The sequence below is a fragment of the Hylaeus anthracinus genome, unplaced genomic scaffold (assembly GCF_026225885.1).
Source record: "Hylaeus anthracinus isolate JK02 unplaced genomic scaffold, UHH_iyHylAnth1.0_haploid 10086, whole genome shotgun sequence".
Lineage (NCBI taxonomy): Eukaryota > Metazoa > Arthropoda > Insecta > Hymenoptera > Colletidae > Hylaeus > Hylaeus anthracinus.
Window position 1 is genome coordinate 1 of NW_026533280.1, and position 21173 is coordinate 21173.

The 21173-nt window shown below is 33.4% G+C and overlaps 1 long non-coding RNA gene across 1 annotated transcript; it reads left to right on the forward strand.

The window, feature by feature from the left end:
• Positions 1 to 1653: 1653 nt before the first annotated feature.
• Positions 1654 to 7320, forward strand: LOC128896498 (uncharacterized). The gene is made up of 3 exons (XR_008462002.1): positions 1654 to 1988; positions 3083 to 3315; positions 4249 to 7320. It is a non-coding gene; the product is annotated as an uncharacterized LOC128896498 (long non-coding RNA).
• The last annotated feature ends 13853 nt before the right edge of the window (positions 7321 to 21173 follow it).

Genomic DNA, 21173 nt, shown 5'->3' on the forward strand with positions numbered 1-21173 from the left:
CGCCAGGCATATACGGTGAGGCTATTTTTTCATGTACTTTGCGTCGAAACGTTACCGCGTCTCTAGATATCATTATACCTCCATCAAACGGTATCATGCAATTTGAAGGTAGACGGAGATTCCTCCATTCCTCCAGCTTCCAGTTGCAAGCAATTCTAAAATAGACAGTGATCTAATCACATCTTCGTCTACCAATTGTGAATAACTTCAAAGTGGATAGAGAATTTGTGCATTCAGTCATCAATTCTAAATAATCCGGAAGTAGATGGAGGCGTAATTTAATTTATATTATGCTAGAAATGAACGGAGTTCAAATATTTATTTTAAAAACACCTGCTTTCCGTGACGCACGCTGTATATAGATTCTACATGTGTATATATAACATTTCGTACTGTTTTTGTTTAAAACTTCCAGCTGCTTACACTCAGATGTCAATATTCAATATAATTTTATCGAAAAATGTATAAATATTGAAGAAAATCAGCGGGACAAAAAGATAGAACATATGTCTAAAAAATGAAATGTCCAAAATCAATTTTCAGTCAATTTTCATCCATTTTCTTTAATAATAAGAGCTTCTTTATTCTTTATTACGTAAATCATCCATCTTGATAATGATTTATAGAATTTTTCAATCCTTTTTCGATGAAACTGTTCTTATTTTTGCTCAACGCATCGTTTTAATTCATCGATAGTTTGAAACTGTATACAATTTTATATATACATTAAATTTCATTTGTTACTCTGAAAAAAATATATGAGATGCAGTTTTTAAGTATGAATATCTTCGTTTTTGCAGAATTTAAATATTTGAAATAGTAATCGAGAAAAAAAATAATAAAGTTAAGGGTGTTTAACCTTATATTACCCTTAAACGGGGGTGTAACAGTCTGAAACTTTGTGGGAAGATGTCTTAGGTTAAAAGCGTCCAAGGGACATAATAGCAATGAAAATTGGAGTCGATTGCCTATTCTTATCCTGCTAGACCCTTTCGCAAGTGGTGCAATACGCCAATATCTCGGAAAATGTTGAACAAGAAGATCGATATATTGGGTTGTTCGGAAAGTCCATGTCGATTTTTGGTAGGTAGTACAGGTCAGAATATGTCGAAATGGTTGAAAACAAATAACATGTATACATCCCTTAAAAGGTGGAAAAGTTGTGGAACAAAATGGCACCTATGTAATTCAATAAATTCATGTATATTTATTATATGCCTTTGAATTTTTCTTAGAAATTGACACGAACTTTCTGGACAACCTAATATATAACTCGCAAGTCACAACTAAAAAGTCCCTTTATATTCCTCCGTCGAGTGACAGCTGTCCGTTACACCGGTTGAAATCCAGCGACTTTCGGTCTGAACATTGTAACACGTCGCGAGATCGTGCAACCAAAGATCTACTCTGACGAAATAAATTACGGTACCGGAGAGAATTATTTGCGGGCTTTGTCGCACTGTCGTCACTCGTAACGTTCAATTTACTCGGTGGCATCAATCTTACCCTTCTTTATTCGCCTCGCAAGCCTCTATCCATCCCCTCCCCACCTAATCTCTGCAGCTTTAACCATTTCTTTCTATCTCGCGCCTCGCACGCCACGAAAACGCTCCCGCGTGTTTCCCCTCGGCCTTCGCAGGCGTTTGCGTTAGTTTCGCGCCACCCTCTTTCGGGCCTTCATCTATCAAGCAGCATCGTGTAATCGCGTCAACGTTTCTTCCCCCGATTTCTTTTTCCCCTGCGTCTCCTAACGGATTCGATCGCTAATCGTGTACGAATCTCTTTGTACCAAGCATTTCCCCTCCGCGACATTTTTTTCTTTCATTAATTATCTCAGAGCAAGCTTGCATTGACGAAAGCTAGGGGGTGAGTGTTTTCTCGTGTCGATTTTATGATGGTGGCTGCAAAGCGTGAGGTGGAAAGGAAATAGCAGATGTGGAAAGAGGAAGAGAGTGCGTTTAGTCCTGGTTCTGCTGATTGACTCATAGGTAGGGTTATCTAGAAGGCTTTTTTTGATACAGTGCTTACTTATTCATGTCAGGTACAATATGAGTAAATAAGCATTTAAAGAAGGTTAAATAGATGATGCATCGGTCGTTGGCTTTGATCCTTTAGAGTTTAGACAATAAATAAAGTATTACCTATATAGGTATTTATTCTTACAAATTTCTGAATGGATCCATTTTGGAATGGATAAACATCCTTGATCGTAAAAAATGTAATAGTGCCAAACAAATTTTGACGTACAGTAAGGTGTAATACTAAACCAATCGCAAAAATCAGTCTAAAATTTAAATAAAAAAAGTCATAGAAAATGTATACTATTTTATAACATTTAAAAGATGTTTTACCTGGACTGAAAAAATAAAAATTTATCCATATCACGTTGGCTTTGATAATAGCTCTAATGCATCGTGGAATACTTTCAACGAATTTTATACGTAAAACTTGCAGTATTTGATTACGACGTGGAATATTATGCGTAATTTTGAAAGAAATTAAACCGAACAGCTGTATATTTAATAGATTCTTGTATATACGTACATATGTACAGCAATACTCCGAGATAATAATCAAGAATCTACTTTTTTCAAAAGGGACTGTACAAGACTACGAGCATTACTCAAAAGATAAGTTTATAGTTTTTTGGGTCACAAATTATTGCAAAAGAAGATCGTGAATTTTCTTTTTAAAACAACAAATTTAATATCACTTTGTATTAAATCTTAGGAGCCAAGGCAAAACGTTTCAAATTTGCCTGGCAGTGAAAGGATTAAGTACTCAAAATAACTTTACCTCCCGTTCCTTGCGAAGGAACAATTAATTAGTCGTAAATAATATTAAATTACACTGCGTCGGATGAAATTACGATTCGTTCCGCGACCGAACGTTATTAAGAATGAAGGTTTAAATCTCTGGGGATGTGATGCACGATACAAAGTTTTCGAAGCGCGTTTACATGATAAATCGGGAGTACAGCGTTCAGCGCGTTCGAATTTGCATTCCGGCTGGCCAGTCGGAAAACCAGCTGGCAGCTTGTTTAATAAAATATTTCAGCCTGATGAATGGTTCCGCGTTCTAGGTTGGCTCGAGTCCGCGGGGACATCCTTGTATTCCGTTGGAAAAAAGTATTTTGGCTAGCTTGACGCTGCCTTGCGGGGAAGAAACATGAACCGTGCTTTCCGACAACGTCCGAAGAAATAATTAAATAGGAACCTCGTGGAAACAATTTTATACGTTATATATCTTGATGGTTACTTGAAAATTCCTGGTCTTCAAGTCACATTACAATAAAACAATATATTTTAATCTACAGTAAGTATAGAGAGATATCATCCAATGAAATACAAAATATACATAAAGTTCATTTGTAAAATGTTATGGGTAAATAATTCCTATTTGTTGAAACATGATGTCTTTGCGTTAAATTAAACAAATATGTCGCACGTAAATAGACACCAATATTTAGTTACTCACTGTATACACTCTTATGTCATTTTAACTATAAATTTGATTGTCTATACAATTAGTTCAGAATTCTTAAAATACATTTATATTAAAAATTTGTTTGTATGTTAATGTGGTTTCTATTTGTAAATAATACTTGTCATACTTTTGAACATGTATATATATAAATTCATAAATTGAAAACTTCAAAAATATTTTTCTTACCTTTAATATAATTAATTCAGAATTCAGTTGTTTTCGTTAATTTTTATGAATTGTTTGAATGTGTTAATTGTTGAATTAAAATATACTTATCTAAAGAAAGCTCCTGTTTATTATTAAATAAATTGAAGTAACAGTACAATGCAAGTAACAGAATCATCTGTCAAATAATATTAATAAGACACAGGCTTAATTTATGCTGTATGAAATTTACATTTTATTTATATTTATTTTACTATGTATACTCTCAAAGTATCAAAATGTTTTTGAAATTGAATTCTCAAAAACAATTACAGTTTGTAACCATTTGAACTTAACAGTAAGATTCTTTTATTTTCTATTTTCGATTCTTATTTATAATAAACAGTTTACATTTTGTAACCATCTGAAGATGAGAACATTTCATAAAAGCATGATAATAACATGATACAAAATCGCTAAATTACTGAGATTATAGTTTTAACATATATACGAAGCACTAAAAATTGTAATAGAAAAAGCAAACAGATACATTTTTAATTAGGAGATGAAAATACTAATCAAGATTATCCTCAAAACGATTTATATTTTTCGTTGTAGAATCATGTACCAGATTGTGTGGCTGCACGACGTCGATAATTCGTTTTGTTCTTGGAATGCATTACGGGAAATAAAAACGAACACATCACGCTGACTGTTTTTCCATTTGTCAAGTTCTGCGATATCTTTCACGAGAAACATCAGACACGCTTTTATCGTCGATAGAAACTTATAGTGACCCAGGAAAGGAAAAACTTAAGAATGTACAATTCTTTGAAGACAGCTGGACTTCTTCGTATAGTTAAATAATGGAAATAGCTCCAAAGATTTCTCTTCTTGCGAAGAACTTTCAATTATACAAAAAAGAAGCATTATCACTAACCATTTTAATAAGTTGCAACAGTAAATACAGGGTGGAAATTATAAAGCGACACAGTTGAATATCTCCGAAAATATCGATTATACACAAAAATGTTTCAGATGAAAGTTGTTCAATACCGAGGAGTCTCAATGGACAAACTTTGTGAGCATATTCTACAAGTGGAAATAAGAAGAAAATGTTATTTGAAGTTTGCTCAGAAACGCTTTACTACAAAGTTATAAAAAATAAAGTTAGAACTGATGACGGTGAATGTTACTTTACTGAATATGGAAAGGACGAACGTGTTTACCTTATTTGTCTAATGATGTCATATGTACTACCTTGATTCAATTTGCTGTTAGTATTAACGATCAATCGTCAACGATCATTCCACGTCGGAACCACCGGTTTTCCTCCGATTACGGAAGTATTAACGACCAGTTAGATCAAGAATACATGGTGAAAATAGTGTCCGAATATTAATACGAGTCACTGTATTAGACATCTGCCTTCGCCAAAAAAATCTAAACATTCGCCATGAAACCTATAAAGTATACAAATTCATAAAATAGAATTCATAAAGTATTTTCGTTATTCTAAATGAACTCCCAGCGGGATGATAGCACTTCACTGCGTATCAATTGGCTATGCGTCCACAATTTCGAGAGCGTCGTGGATACAATTGAAATCGATGAAACGGCAAAAACGTTTCCGAGTATCGAGAGTAACGCTCGAGGGACAACAGCGAGACAATGGCGCAACCGGTCTGCTGGAAATCAGATCGGCGAAGGATCGTCCTTCGGCGAATACTTATTAACTCGGTTTCGCAATCTGTATTATCCCGATTTATATCCAGGACGAATTACAAATCCAACGGGCAAGGGATAAGCAAGTAAAGAAACTACGGCCGGGACATCGGGTGTCCTTCTTCAAACGGATTAAGCACAGGACCATTCAGCTTCTTCCTCCGCCCTCCTCCTCCCCGCTAATCCTCTCGACGATGTCAAATCCCGCGTAATTTCCAAGCGAGCCAATGAAAAAATACGATCGAAAAAAGCCCTAGTTCCGTGAAACAAATTCACGGATTAAGTTGTCGACGGGCCGATGTCGATTTTTCATTGGAACGCGATTAATTAATCATTGTCGGCGAAGAGACATCATCGTGATAGCTAAAAAAAAAAAAAAAAAAAAAAATGAATCGGACAAAGAGGATGTATTCTTTGCCTTCTGTTGTTCCATCCATTCTAGGCATTCGGTGACTCGTTCCATGGCATTCATCGAATTTTCACCCTTCAACTATAAAAAGTTCCTTACATTTTTGCAGCCGATTGATGGCCTGATCAATTGGATCGCTTAACGACTAGATTTTAATAAATGGTTTATTAAAACTTCATTCTACTTGATATTCATCAACTAAAACTTTCCTTTTCCAACTATACGTAGTGTTTTATGTTATAAAATTGCTTTTACAGCTCACATTTAAGATTGATCATCGTTTTTCACTTTAAAAATCACATCAAAGCGCAAATCTAATTTTTTAACCGACTTCGAAAAAGAGGAGGTTGCTCAATTCGACAAGTATATTTTTCTTTTTTTTTTAAAGTCTGTTCACCGAGTACGCCGAAATAGCTTATGGTAATTTTGAATGTAGATAATTTTCAATTTTGAGCCGCCTCCGAAAACGTTGCATTGTATTTAATATGCTGTATTTAATAATTTAATGAAAATCATCAAGAGTTGATGAGCAATAACGCAATTCAAATAGAAATTATTTCATACTTTTCACTGCATTTTATCATACTTTTAAGTAATTATATCTAGAGCTAGTGAGTATTAATATAAATCAACTAGAAATTATTTCATACTTTTTAGTGCAGTTTTAATATTTTTCGAAGTCGGTTATGTTTTTCTTTTTTAACGTGAACTAACTAGTTGGTAAAATGAATTATATATCATATATTATTGAAGGAAAGAGCTTGCAAAGAAGAATAATAATCTAATTCTCAAAACAAATACTCAACATTTTCGAATTGCTACAGTGATTTTCCGTATAATAAATTGTATACAACATATAATCTATCAAAGTTGTTTGCAGAATATAATCAAGACATGCAACTTCTGTTTTTAGCTAACCATACAGAATATGACACATATTAAACAGAAAACGATATAAAAAATTTATGAAACATGTTAAACAAATGCATTCAAACGACACATATTCAATACATTTGAACACAAAAATAATATAAAGTGTCCGAACCTTAACTCACCATTAAACGAATAAGCAAAATAAATATAGTTTAATGAATATTATCAAAATATACATAATTGTACAGCAAATACTATTACATGTGGCTATCCATAAGTCTAATCGAGTTAAATAGTATTTTTAAATTGTTAACACAGCAACGATTTAAATGACCAAAATTGAAGCTGCGTCAATTAACGACGAGCACATATTCGTGAAGTTAATTATTTAAGTGTTTCAGAGGTAAATTGAAGAGGCATGACGGATGGAAGTGCGTGGTCAAGTACGGAAATAAGCAAACAGAATTATTTGGGACAACTACCCGTAAGTTTGCTCCGTAGCTAGTTTAAATAGACGATTCGAGGAAATGTTGCCAACTGCGGGACCGTGTAAATGGAATTATTTATGAGTATAGGTAAAATGTATTTGAGGTGTGCGAGCACGGAATACGTAAACGAAAGAAATATTCAATGAATAGTTTAATCTTCGAGTAGCTACATGCAATATACAATATTTTGATTTCAATACACAGGACGGTTCACAAAGCTCTCAAGGCTTTCTTTTATTTATGTATTATTATTTGTATTTGTTAATGATGTACCACTAATTATTGAGAATATTACTATAAATTTAAATGAAATTTTACATAAATGGTATAAGTATATACTTTGCTTGATCATGTTCGAAGTAAATATTGTAGAACATGTCATTAGAATCCGTAGTCTGTTTAATTCATAAACGTTTTGATCGTCAGTTGAGGTTCTTTTCAATGCAAAAATGTCAAATATGAATATCCAAAAGCATAAGAAGAATACAAAAAATTACATATGCAAAAAGGGCCGATTTTATATAATTCATAGTATTTAAAAAAAAGCAGTCTAGTCATAAAATGTATTCTAAATCTAATGAATTGTATATATATAATTATATGTATTATAATTATATGTAAAGTATATAATTATATGTATTATAATTATATGTAATAATTTAATTATATATATACAATTAATTGGATTTAGAATACATTTTATGACTAGACTGCATTTTTTTAAATATTATGAATTATATAAAATCGACGCTTTTTACTTATTTCAACTCTGTGGTATACAGGGTGTCCCACAACTCGCGTAGAAGCCGGAAATGGGGGGTAGCTGAGACGATTCTGAACAACAATTTCCTTCGCAAAAATGACGGATGGGGCTTCGTTAAGGAGATATTAAGCGAAAATCCCGACCAATCAGAGCGCGCGTAAACCGTTGGAGCGGCCGCGGTAGCGAAGGTTACGCTCTGGCGGCCGCGCTTGTACGCGAACAAGTGACTCGACGTGCATCGAAGGACATTGACGCTGCCGTCTAGCGCGTAGCCTTCGCTACCGCGGCCGCTCCAACGGTTTACACGCGCTCTGATTGGTCGGGATTTTCGCTTAATATCTCCTTAACGAAGCTCCATCCGACATTTTTATAAAGGAAATTGTTGTTCAGAATCGTCTCAGCTACCCCCCGGTTCCGGTTCCTCCCCGAGTTTTAAGACACCCTGTATAAAGGTACATATAAAAGTTTATATCATGCGATATAGTAATTTTGGAAAGTAAAAAGGTAGTAACAAAAAAGAGTAACATATATATTGTTAATTGATATTGAAAAAAGCTTATCTGAAAAAAAATTAGGAAAGGCTATAAAATAATTTAGGAATGGAAACACGTCACAAACGACAGGTACATTACCAGATCACATATGAATTGTTAGTGTAGAACATTTTTAAGCTATACAGGGTGTTCCAAGTATTATGAAGCTCTAACTCCAAAACTATCGGCCGTATGCAAAATAAATAAATTTTTGTTTAGCTTGCTCCGTAGCTTTAGTTTGTTTTTGTGAACATTTTAACGAAATTAAAGAAATTATTACAAGAATTTGCACAATTAATGAAGGCTGTTATTTACTTCTGAAAAAGCATATACGGCGAACAAAGAACTTTTTAAATTTAAATAAACGTAGACAAACTTTAGACGAGGAAGGGTACAAGAGCAAAATACACATTTTATTCGGGCCGGCAAAGCTTACTATGAATGTATAAGTACTTCAATTATCACGTTTTGCCAGTGGAAGTCGACGATGTGGAAAATAGGTCGTCAAAATGCGACACGGACGGATCTCTTGGTTCTCAAGGGTGATCTCGTTAAATCATCAGACATTGGATGCAAGCAGAGAATCAAAATAATTTTGCTCTCCCATGTTCGATAAAAAAGCAAACACAGATCATACGTCGATAAACTAAATTTCCCTGAATCCTGATTACTCGTTTTTAAGTAAAAAAGAAATGCTTTTTTGTGTACATATGTATGTAGAGCAGAGCAGACATTTTCAATTTCTACCTTCCCTAATAAACAGGACTACAAATGAAAAAAAAATCAATGTTCAAAGTCATGTCAATGTGAAAGATTAACTGTTACAAAAACCTTTTATATTCGTAACATCCCTTCTAGATATAAAATATCAACAAAATAGTTCTAGAATTGTTACAGCCAATGTGTATAAAGTACTAAAAATAAAGCTGAAATGGAACTGTACATGTTGCACATTTTAATAAAATACAAGAAAGTTTTGAAATGAAAGTATGACACTTTTGAGCACTATTAATATGTGACGAACCCTTACTGACATCACAAAAAAAAGGAAATATACGAGAGAAGCTTAGAAATAAAAGAATCCGCTTTATATCCCGAGTAACGCGTCGCTTTCGAGCGTGAAAAGAAAGATTCAAGTAGCCATCGCGCAAAGTCGAAAGAATAACAAGACAATAACGTGACAGTCTCGTTCTGGAAACAATTGGAGAAAAATAGAGGCGAGACAATTTAAAAACTCCTCTAACGTCTCTTGCATTCCGTGCTCGCGCGAAGAACTGTTCCAAAATACACATTCGGCGAATTCCTTTAAGAAAAATACGCGGACTCGTTGAATACATAATTCGTAAAAAAAGAGGAATAAAAAAGGAGGAAAAAAAGAAGCTCTTAAGCACTCGTCGCGGAAATTAAAGACTTAGAAAAAGCAAAAGTCGAATTCTATGTGGGGAACGCGAACGTTTGTGTTGCACGAGAAATATTCCTTCCTTTTTTTTCTCTTTTCTTTCATAGCGACGAGAGCTCCAGGGAACTGCTTATATTAAATTTGAAAAATTCCACAACGATCCGTTTTTCACGAGAAGAAAGAAAATTTACCTATGAATGGCAAGAGCGTCGTGAATGCCATTGAATGAAAGTAAAGCCACTTCTATGGGATACTGTTTTCAATATGCGATTCAACATTACGCTTTATATCGGACGGGCACGCGTGTGAGTAGGGAACGTACACGTGAAAAGGGAACTTGATCTACTGCCAAGGGATAAATAGGGCCATACCGAAGTGTCTCGGTAAGGTAGTTGTCTATTGATAACGAAATAATTCAAAAGTTTGGTTATTTATGTGGCCATTTTAGCCACAAACGTTATTTATTCAAGATACGTGTCTTTCACTTTGGAAAATTTATTGACTCGAAAGCTGGGAGAAACTTCGTTTTGGAGTGGAATGGTCTTGAACAAGTCGACCTAGAGGAACGATATGTATGTATTAGGTTGTCCCAAAAGTTTCTGTCGTAATTTGCACTCAATTATTTTGTGCGGTAGTGTTTATATAAATAGACAATCTAATTTCTTAGATGTTGATAGTATAACAGTAATGGAGCAAAATGAATCGTACACAATTCAATAATGTAACATTAGACATAAAATATTGTATATGTATTATTTATTAATAAAACGAAAGAAACTTTTCAGACAACCTAATACTTGTCTTACATAATAAGAAATTTGATGCCTTATTATAAATCCTATTTTTAACCGACTTCGAAAAGGAGGAGGTTACTCAATTCGACATAATTTTTTTTTTTTTTTTTTTATGTCTGTTCACCGATTACGCCGAGATGGCTTGACCAATCGGAATGAATCCTGTTGCATCCTGTAGAACATGCCCCCCCCCCCCCGGTGGTCCTATTATCACGACTTTTTGCGATTTGTCATTTTTTACCCGTTTTTTTTCTGTTTCTGGAATATCTCCTTAAGAAAGCCTCGAGCAACATTTTCGCTAAGGAAAAATTGTTTCAACCACCCCCCCCCCACCGCGGAACATCAATCTAAGCATATTTATCAATAAAGAGAGTTCAATTTGCATTTTGCAAGCCTCCATTGTCCAAGGGATAACTCCATACACATATTTTACAGCACTTCCGTGACCGATTGAAAGACCGTGTCCATTCGCAATCCTCCAGCGAGTCTACTCTAAAAATCATTTGCTCGACCAACCGTGAAAGTTGCAACAACTGAAAACCTGAGAGCTCTCAAATCGCAATTTTTCGTTCCGCCCGACGAGAAGGAACGAATTTTATAATACATATTCGACCTACATTCCCCGCGAACGGTATCATGCGAAACAATAAACTGGCAAAGTGCTGTAAACTTTGTTTCTTCAAACAAGGAAAACATCTGCTTGTAGCTCCTATTTTACTCCGGTTCCTCTCGTTTTTCGTTTCTACGATACTTTTACAACGCGATTTAATATTACTCCACCACCATCACTCCACCCTCTTCTTCTACACAAGATGTTCATTGTAGCGATGGCCACAACTTTTTAGACAATCTTTTCACGATGAAATTATTTCACCTGTTCGACTGTAATAAATTCTTTATTTAAAAATAATTACTCTCTTAACTTCGAACCACGAACTTCACACATGATTTTTTAAAAAGAAATATAAAAATGACTTTATTAAATTGATGGCATGTTTTTCTATTATTGTGAGATTTCTTTCGTAAATTTAATAGTACATGGATTAATTACCTGTAACGTTATAGTGATTCCTAAGATTTTAAGTTCAAAAGAGGGTGAGGGGATTAAAAATGAAATTAAAAAATGAGGAAATGATTCTTATTCGGACTTAAAAAAGCAAACTGTTGGATTACTTATAGAAGTATTATTTTCAAATTGAAGAAAAGTAAAGTAATTGCATCGGTAGTGGTCAGTTCTTGGAATAAAATGTAAAAGTAATTAAAATTAGCAATGCTACTTCTTTTATACAGTGCATGTAGATTATATACGTGAGTGTTATACATATATATGTGTTATACATATACATATATGTGAGTGTTTATATATGATAAGTAGACTGCGGATCTTTGTGGAAAATAAAATCTTCACGAATGTGCTTACAAAAATTGAACTTAAATAGAAATTTATTTTATTCTGCAAATATTATAACATGAACTTTACTTTCAATCTTCATTATATTTTTGTATATTGTTTGCACTTTGTATTCACATCATTTCAAATTCTATTCCGAGTTATGAAAAAATGATGAAAATCTTTCTATTTTATACGGTACACATTTACAACATTGATATTTCAAAACATATTTTGTAATTTTTATCTTCACCCTAACGATGCATAGGCCAATCGGTAGAAAATTAAAACAGCGCTTTTGTGACATAATGCTCTATTGATTGGCCTAACAACTTTGTGATGTTCAGCTTGAGAATTTTATTATTATATCTTCGTCAATACTTAATATTAGAAACGTAAAATATCTGCTGATCGCGAATGAGTTAAATAGAGAATAAAGTATAGCTAAGGAGGGAGCGAAAAGAGAAAGAGTACTGTAACACGACAGTTTCGTCCTGGGTGCTGTTACAGAAGAAGAAATGGTCGATTTGAGAGAACGCGAACAAGCGGCGGATGACCAAGATTTACATTTTTTCAGGGAAACAGGTTTTATGATAAAAGGATTTGGAATAAAATTTCCGTCGGACGGTGTACCCGCGTAGGTATTTTGATTTGATAGTCGTTTGAGAGTTGGCAAGCTCTTTGGAGTGCCGCCAACATTTTTATGTTATTCCTTTCTACCTACCCTGCTGTCGATGGGCCCCTCTTCCGTTTTTGTCGTTTCTTCCCCACTTTCTTTCCTTTTTTCCTCAACCTCGTTCTTTTTTTTTAAATGGGCAAACGTTTCACGTAGAGTCGGTTGGAAATCATACACCGAATCCATGGATGTATCAATATGGTCAAACGTTTATGAATCATTGCAGCGATAAGTACATCAATGTAAAATGTTAATCGTCGCCAAGTCTTCCTCATTTCTTTAGGTTAAGAATTATTACATTAGAGTTCACTTCTGTATTTTTATTTCACTTATTTAAAGAAAAGTTTCTATATTCTAATCTAGTCTATAATCTAAATTTTAGAAGAAAGTCTAGAAACGAAGATTGAAATTTTGCCTATGTTATATATTTTTAACAACAACTGTGTCTCAAAAGTTGAAATTTGAAATTTAATAATTGTATTCCCTTGAGTAATAAATATTCTAAATAATATTTCTTAAAATCTTTGTGAAAACTACTTGCAACTATACATACATATTCTACTGAAGCACACAAAATTCATTTTTAGTTATTCGTACCAGATATGAAAAGATAAGGCAACACGAATATGACATTATGATATTTTTAAAATAATTTTTGGTTATATATGATTGTGCAATTACTTTCATTTTACTACTTATTTGCTTCTACTTGTACACATACAAATTTTAATTTTGAGATGTATCATACCTAACTGTTAGAATGTTCAAATTATGCGCTATTCCAGAAAATTCGTGGATCTTCGTTTGGTACAGTTTCTCTTTTTTAAAAAAAAATTAACAGATTTCACGCTCGTCGTAAGAATCAAGGTTTTGAAAATCAAACTCAGTAAAAAGCTCCTCTCTGTTAGCAGCCTTCTTATTTTAAATAAAATGATTTTCAATCATAAAACTAACACTAACTTCAAAATATAAAGTGAAACATACATCTGTACCTCAAAAGTAAACTGTAATTAAATCTAAATTTTAGAAACTGAAGATAAATATATATTCATTCAATTATAGGTTTAAGTGATCGTCAGAGCTTATAAATACCTCTAGCATTTAGATTGCAATATTAAATTCTCAATTTGATTGTATAAGTATAATAATTTTGTTCAAACACTGAGCCACGATAGTATATAGAAAATTTCGATAAAATTTTTAAAGCAATAATCTTCACAACATTCTTCAACTGATAATATCGCGACAATTTTACAAAATATATAATAGCAGACAAAATAAAAATGAACACTTCCATAAAAACGTTAAAAATTGCTCTTTGCGACCCAGGAAAGTACATTTTCGTCCCCACACATATATCACCGCGAAACGCGTCGAGCGGAAAGACTTATTCTAACTTTTATATTAATTTGCATACGTCAGGATTACAAAGAATTGTAACAAGATAAAATTAGGAAACTACAGAGGAATGAGCTGTAAAAAATAACGCATAAATTCATGTCATGTAGCTGTCGCTGTTGGGGTCACTGCGTGAGTGCCATAATTTTTCGTGCGCTGAAAGGATTTTCTAGAAAATTTTCTTACGCCACGGAATCATGTGAAGTGAACTGTCGATTGATCGTACGTGAAATTCTACCAAACGTTAACATACATAGGTACACATAACGCGTACATGAAATAGGTCAGCACACATACATAGACACTGACACGACATATTTTGCTGATGCAAAATAACCAGGGACCAAAAATGACAGTTATTCCAAAAATATGTATTCGAAAAGTAGTTTACAAAAATTTGTCTGTTAAGGATAGTAATTGGAAGAATATCGACTTTAAACATTTATCAATAATTGGTGAGAGAAATTCTATTTCAGTCATAAATGATAATTACTAATGAGACAAATTTCTTTCCGTTGTTAATTATGCTGATAAATAACTCTAGTTTCGTGGTATTTTTTTAATAATACGATACAAATACAGATTTTGTATTATATCAAGAGAGATTTAATGAAATCAAGAGAAAAGAAAGAAACCAAAATGAAAAATTATAAAATACAGCTTTGTAATGTGTTATTTCAGAAGTGAACTGATATTTTTTATTTTTGTTTCACTGTGAAATAAATAAATATAAGTAAATGGTTAAGTTATATCCATCTTATCTTCTTTTAGATTTTCACGTTTTTTTTTTATTAACATACAGTAAATCCATCAAGTAACTCCTTTTTGTAGATCTTAAGAATTCATCCTCCGAATATTTAGCTAATTTTTTTCCTTATAGTTTTCTAAAATTTCCAATGCCATACGATAAGCATTCTTAATCCATTAATGTATTGATCGATAAAGTGTTAATTTTAGACGAGATTAGATTTGAATTTTAATATTGTTTTCAGACACAAAATAATTAGTTTCATAAAGTAATCAATATCTATCTCTAACAGATAGTTTGACACAAATGCAATGCAATCAATCATAAGCTACACTTTGCAGCCAAGACTATTTAAGATAATATTTTTATCATGAGATTAAGTTTTGATAAAGAATCATATTTCCTTTATATACAAAACGTTAAATTATGGGCTGAAATTTCTGAATTCAAATGTAGGTGAACTTTTGCAATAAAAATACTACACCAAATATTTTTGATCATTATCCACGAATATCAAATTAAATACAAAAATATTTAGAAAATTCCTTTATTAGAGATCAAAGCGGAAATTTATCATGTCTGAAAAATGGTTCATCAAAAACAACATAATTTCCTCCAGATTCTATCTGAAATATTCCACTATTAAATTCTCAGAAATATTCCACTATTAAATTCTCAGAAATATCAAAAGCTGTAACGGTGAAATACAGTGCTAACACATCTATAGGATAAAATCATTATTTTTGTTCAAATATTGTTTAATAAACGTGTATTATGCAAAACTATGCAAAAAGCACCCAAAACCCATTTCTGATCAAACTTTTCAAACGTTAAGTCGCCATTATTGTTTTCTGTTGAGAATTCAACTTAAATAGTTTGAATGTAATAAAGGATTCGAGCCTTCTGTTACAACCTAGCCTGTATGAATGCTGCTATGCGTACAAAAGATGCGTAGTGACCTGTTTGACCGTCACTTCCTTTTAAAAAGAGAAAACCGATTGCGTCGTTGTAAGTTCGTAAGGTGAAGCGTTCTTTTGAGAATACAATTATTTTACTAATTAAAGCAAATCTCTTTTTATTGTTGTCGTGTTTATTTGCAACCTGCTAACATTTTCCAACAGTGATATTCGCGTACCGCCGAAACAGGTCATACGTGAGGGTTGAAGTGGTTAAATAAAAAAAGAACGAAACAGCATTCTATCTCCCTGGTCGTTCGATCGCTCCCACGGCACAGTAAGCCCACAGTAAGCCTTTCAGTTGGTTCCTTTTCAAATTTTTCGTTACTATCACATTCTGCCCTTCGGCGCTGAAACGCACAGCGTGATATATTAATAGCAGAGATTAAAGTGTGTACTGGACTCTGCACGGATATGTTTTTATGGTCTGTAACATTCATCCTTTCTAGGTTATCGCGTGGCGGACTTCTACACTTCCGGCGCAGTCCTCGATGTCTTTGGAAAGGAGGTCAGTAAATATTTATGGTTTCGTTTTTCGGGTCGGTTCAATTCTATTTGAACTGGCTCAGCTATAAAGCAACCGAATCGCGACTACTAGGTCCAGTCGGTTTATTCGACATTTCGGGCTATCCTGGAAACCACAATAAGAGGAAGGAGATACGGAATTTGATCTCGAGTGGTCGTATCTTCTTTTTCTGGGACGTAGAGTAAGAGATGGAAGCAACACGAAAACATATTTGAGTGGAGATCTATGTAAGAGTAATAAAGAAGACTAAACTCAAATTCGAGTTTCTTTCTTAGGTATTTTTCATTACTTATCGGTAATATCTATAATGTTTATAAAATTTATTTCTTTTTTTTTCTATATTGAGTATAATTAAAATGTCATTGCGATCATACAAATTGAAACAAATGATGATAAACGGGTTATTTCACGTTCATTTTTATTTTCATGTGTAATTTTTAAGTGAAAATGAATTATTCCCTTTCACTGTAATGTTTTTTAGTTTATAAGTATGATACAAGATGATTACTGGCTTACCAATTTCTACCAATGGTATATTTGTTCCACAAAAATCATATTTAAAAAATGTGTCGTTTGTATCTTTTTTAAACTTTTCCTACGAATTAATGAAATTTGACAGCTATGTTCCACTAGGAAATAAATATTAATTATAATATTTCTAAAAATCTTTGTAAAAATATTGATGAAAACCACGTACAATTTGCTATTTATATAAGTAGAACAAAATTCATGCGACAAACTGTGAAGTATATAGTTACACATACTACTACAAAGTGATACAGCCAAAAACTGTGAGCTATGCCCTCTTATTAAATAAATGAACACAAATTAATATTTTTATCTGTGCAGTGTTAAGAATGTTAAAATATATATTACTGCCCAGTTTCAGGATCAAATAACAATAATCTCATACAACTTACCTCAAATTGCCTCACATGAAGCCTGGTAACATTATAAATTATTATATTCTACAGAATACGCATGCCAACCTTCAAATCATTTATTAATACACAAGTAGATTAAAAAGTAATGCCTTCTTTGGTATAGTATAATGTAAAATGAGAATAATTTATACAGTATGTAATCTATTCTCAAAATACGTTTATCATTTACGGTTTAAATATTTATATCAATATTTTGAATCAAATATGAATATTAAATTACTCGTATTTTATAACAAAAATAATTTTTTATCATATAGAATAATTTTAGTTCCATTTATTTTACCCAAATGAATGAAGATATCTACAGAAACACATTGAATGCTTCATGTTTGTCTTATTAAATATGACGTTTCTCTAATATTTAATAAATCATATGAATATAAAAACGAGATAATAAATGATTAATCATTTCTTTTTACCTTCATAATCTCTTGACACAAAACATAATGTTTTGTTGGTAGTAAGAGCCTTAAAACGCAAATTCTTCCTTTAAATATCAATTTCAACATTTTAATTTAGCATTCACATCCAGTAAACAAATGTCCATTCAACTAGTATCTCAATCGAAAAACTATTCTCTTTCCAATGTAATAAAAATGAATCAATAACACAAACACTTATTTCAATTGATTTCTGAGCACAGAAAATATTATTTTTGCTTGATCCGTTCAATTACTGTGACAGTAATTCTGTCTAGAGCTATGTTATTGTATATTCTTTCTTATTCATCCACGATTGGCATATATTTATATGATTTGAAACCAAAAATGTATTCAATATTAATCTTGTACACCTTTCAATTCAATGAAACGGTTTACTAAGTAAACGTTTCAACACGTCACTGCATTCTGACCTCGAATAAAAACGACCAATCAATCCTAATCTCCATAAACTTGTCCATTCCTCTTGCACCTCGTTGAATCGCAGGCATTACTTTTTAATTCGCTTGCGTGTCGAGCATAAGTCAAACGACAGTATATAAAGGTGAGGTCCCATCTATGTGATGCTCGTGCTCGAGCAATAAATTGTCCGTGCTCGCCGGATTTTGTTCGAAAACACGTTCCTATTAGCGAGCAAAAGGTCGCTAAATGCGACGACGAACGGTTGAAACCACTTAAAAGGGTCGATTTTACGAGCGGTTTGAGTCTCGGCCCATGGTCTAGGCTCACGAGCACGAGGACTATTCCACGCGAGTCTGGGTCGAACGCTCAAAAAAATCGACCCTTTCGAGTGGTTCAAAGCAAGACCCCCAATACTTGTTTTCACCGAGACCGTAGGCGCCTACCTGGGTTCGCTCAAGGGTCTGGGGTCAAACGGGCGATCGACTCATCAGTTTTTGATAAAATCGAATTCTTTATTCTTCATCGTATCAACGTCAACGCGATGCCATTGGATTCTTGGTGTTCTCCCGATTAAAATGATATCTCACGTCGTGTAAATCGAACTATTTTTAACGAAATAACTTTTCAATTATGCAATCAGATTTTCCATATAATTTCGTTAAAAATAGTCCGATTTACGCGATGTGAGATATCATTTTGATCCTAGAAGCACCAGGAATCGATTGAAGTTACTCCGCAAAGTTTTGATAAAAATTGTCGAGGTTGGTATCTAGAGACGCGGTAACGTCTCGACGCAAAGTACATGAAAAAATAGCCTCACCGTATATGCCTGGCGCTGGCGCTACTGCGTATCTTTTACTCGAGAAAACGCGATTCCAACCTAACCCGAAACTTCTGTCGTTGATATCTCGTCACGCCTGCTGTATTTTCTAAATATAAAGGCATTTTTCTCATGCAAATCGCACATAAGCTTTCGAATAAAACCAAAATCAATAAAATCGGTTCACGAACGACAGAGATATCGTAATGTCATGAATGTGTCAAAAGTTGCAGCATTTTTCTTTTCTTTGACAAGGAATTTTTCGTCAACACTTAGCCAATAGGAGCTAAGGCCGATCGTCGATTCGTGTCGACTCTCGGAATTAGTCGGCAAGCCTCGTCGGTCGGAATTGTAATATGGCTGCCACTCATGCCGCTCGTTCATTTCTAACCTGTAACTGTCAGTTTGGATTTGTGACATTTGGTTTCTTGCAACAAGACTTTCTGACATGGATCGTGCGTACTTTTGAAAACTTAAACGACTGAAACTGGAATTATAATACAATACATTGTGCGTTACACATAGTGGATCTCTTTCTTTATTTCTCATTTCATGTTGAACATTTCAATTTCTAGCAACAAGACATTTTGCGATGGCTTGTGTGTACTTTGAAAACATAAAAGACTGAAACTGGTATTATAATATAATGAATTTTGCGTTAGAAATAGTGGACCTCTTTTTCCATTTCATACTTCATTTTTAACATTCAAGTTTGTTACAACAAGACTTTCTGCCATGCATTATGTATGCTTTTGAAAACTTAAGGGACTGAATCTGGTATTGTAATATAATAAATTGTGCGTTACTCATATGACATTAATTTTATTTGTAAATAACACATACAAACCTTATTTTACCTGCAAATTAATGTAGAGCTTAAAATAAAAATACATTTGTCTTTTATTATAGTAAGCATAGAGTCTACAATATAGATAATGTGTCTAAAGCCAGATATAGGAAAGACACCAGCTTCAGTCCTTTAAGTTTCCAAAAGTATACAGAACGCATGGCAGGACGTCTCATTGCAAGAAATTTAAATGTTAAAGATGAAGCGAGAAATGAAAAAAAGAAATCAACTATTTGTAACGCATAAGTTATTGTATTGCAATATCAGTTTCAGTCCTTAGAATTTGAAAAGTACACACAATGCATGGCAGAAAGTAGTGTTGGAAGAAATTTAAATAATGAGAAAATGGACGGAGATCCACTATTTGTAACACATAATTTATTGTATTACAATAACATAGAAAAAGAGAGGTCAAATTTAGTTCTTTAAATCCTCAAAAGTACGGACGACACATGACAGAAAGTCTTGTTGCATTTAAATGTTACTGATAAAGTGATTACATTTTTTCTTTAATAAATTTCTTGCAATAAGACTTCCTACAATGCGTTCCGCGTATTTTTGAAACCTTAAAGGATTTTCTATTATTTGAAGTCATTCACTATACAAATTATCTTTGTAAAAAGAAGTAAGATCTCCATAAAAAACTTGAAAAAAGTAAAAAAATTACGCCAAGTACATGAAAAAGTGGAGGACTTAAGGAGTAATCATAGAAAAATAGAAGATCCCCCTACAAAAATTGAGGAATGTAGAAAAAGATGTGAAATCGAAATGAGCAGCCAGTATATAATGGTCCTTTCCAGTAAAGTGTAAGGTGACACTTTGTAACATAATATCGAATTCGGTGCTTTCCAACTATACGCAGCTAAAATGCTGTCTTCAACAGTGCAGACGTTCAGACCCTAATGACAACTCATGTAAACTGACTGCTTCGCACTTTGACGGTGAAATGAAGAAGCTAAATAGTGTATCAACCACAAACTGGAGACTGTTTAGACATTTGCCTAGATATCCGTGGCCTGGAAGTCAAATGCTTGACGTGGCCAGGCAAGGTCAAGGTTTTGATGAATAAGAATTATTTTAAAATGTAAAATAATGAAAATGTACTCATATTGTCAGCGTTTTAAACTGACAAATTATCGGAAAGCCTGCGAGAGAGAAAGTATGGGTATTGATAATCTGAGATTGCTTTGCCTGGCCACGCCAAGCATTTGACTTCCAGGTCATGGACATCTAGGCAAATGTCTAAACAGTCTCAGTTTGTGGTTGATACACTATTTAGCTTCTTCATTTCACCGCCAAAGTGCGGAGCAGTCAGTCTACATGAGATGTCATTAGGGCCTGAACGTCTGCACTGTTGAACACAGGATTTTAGCTGCGCATAGTTGGAAAGCACCGAATTTGATATTATGTTA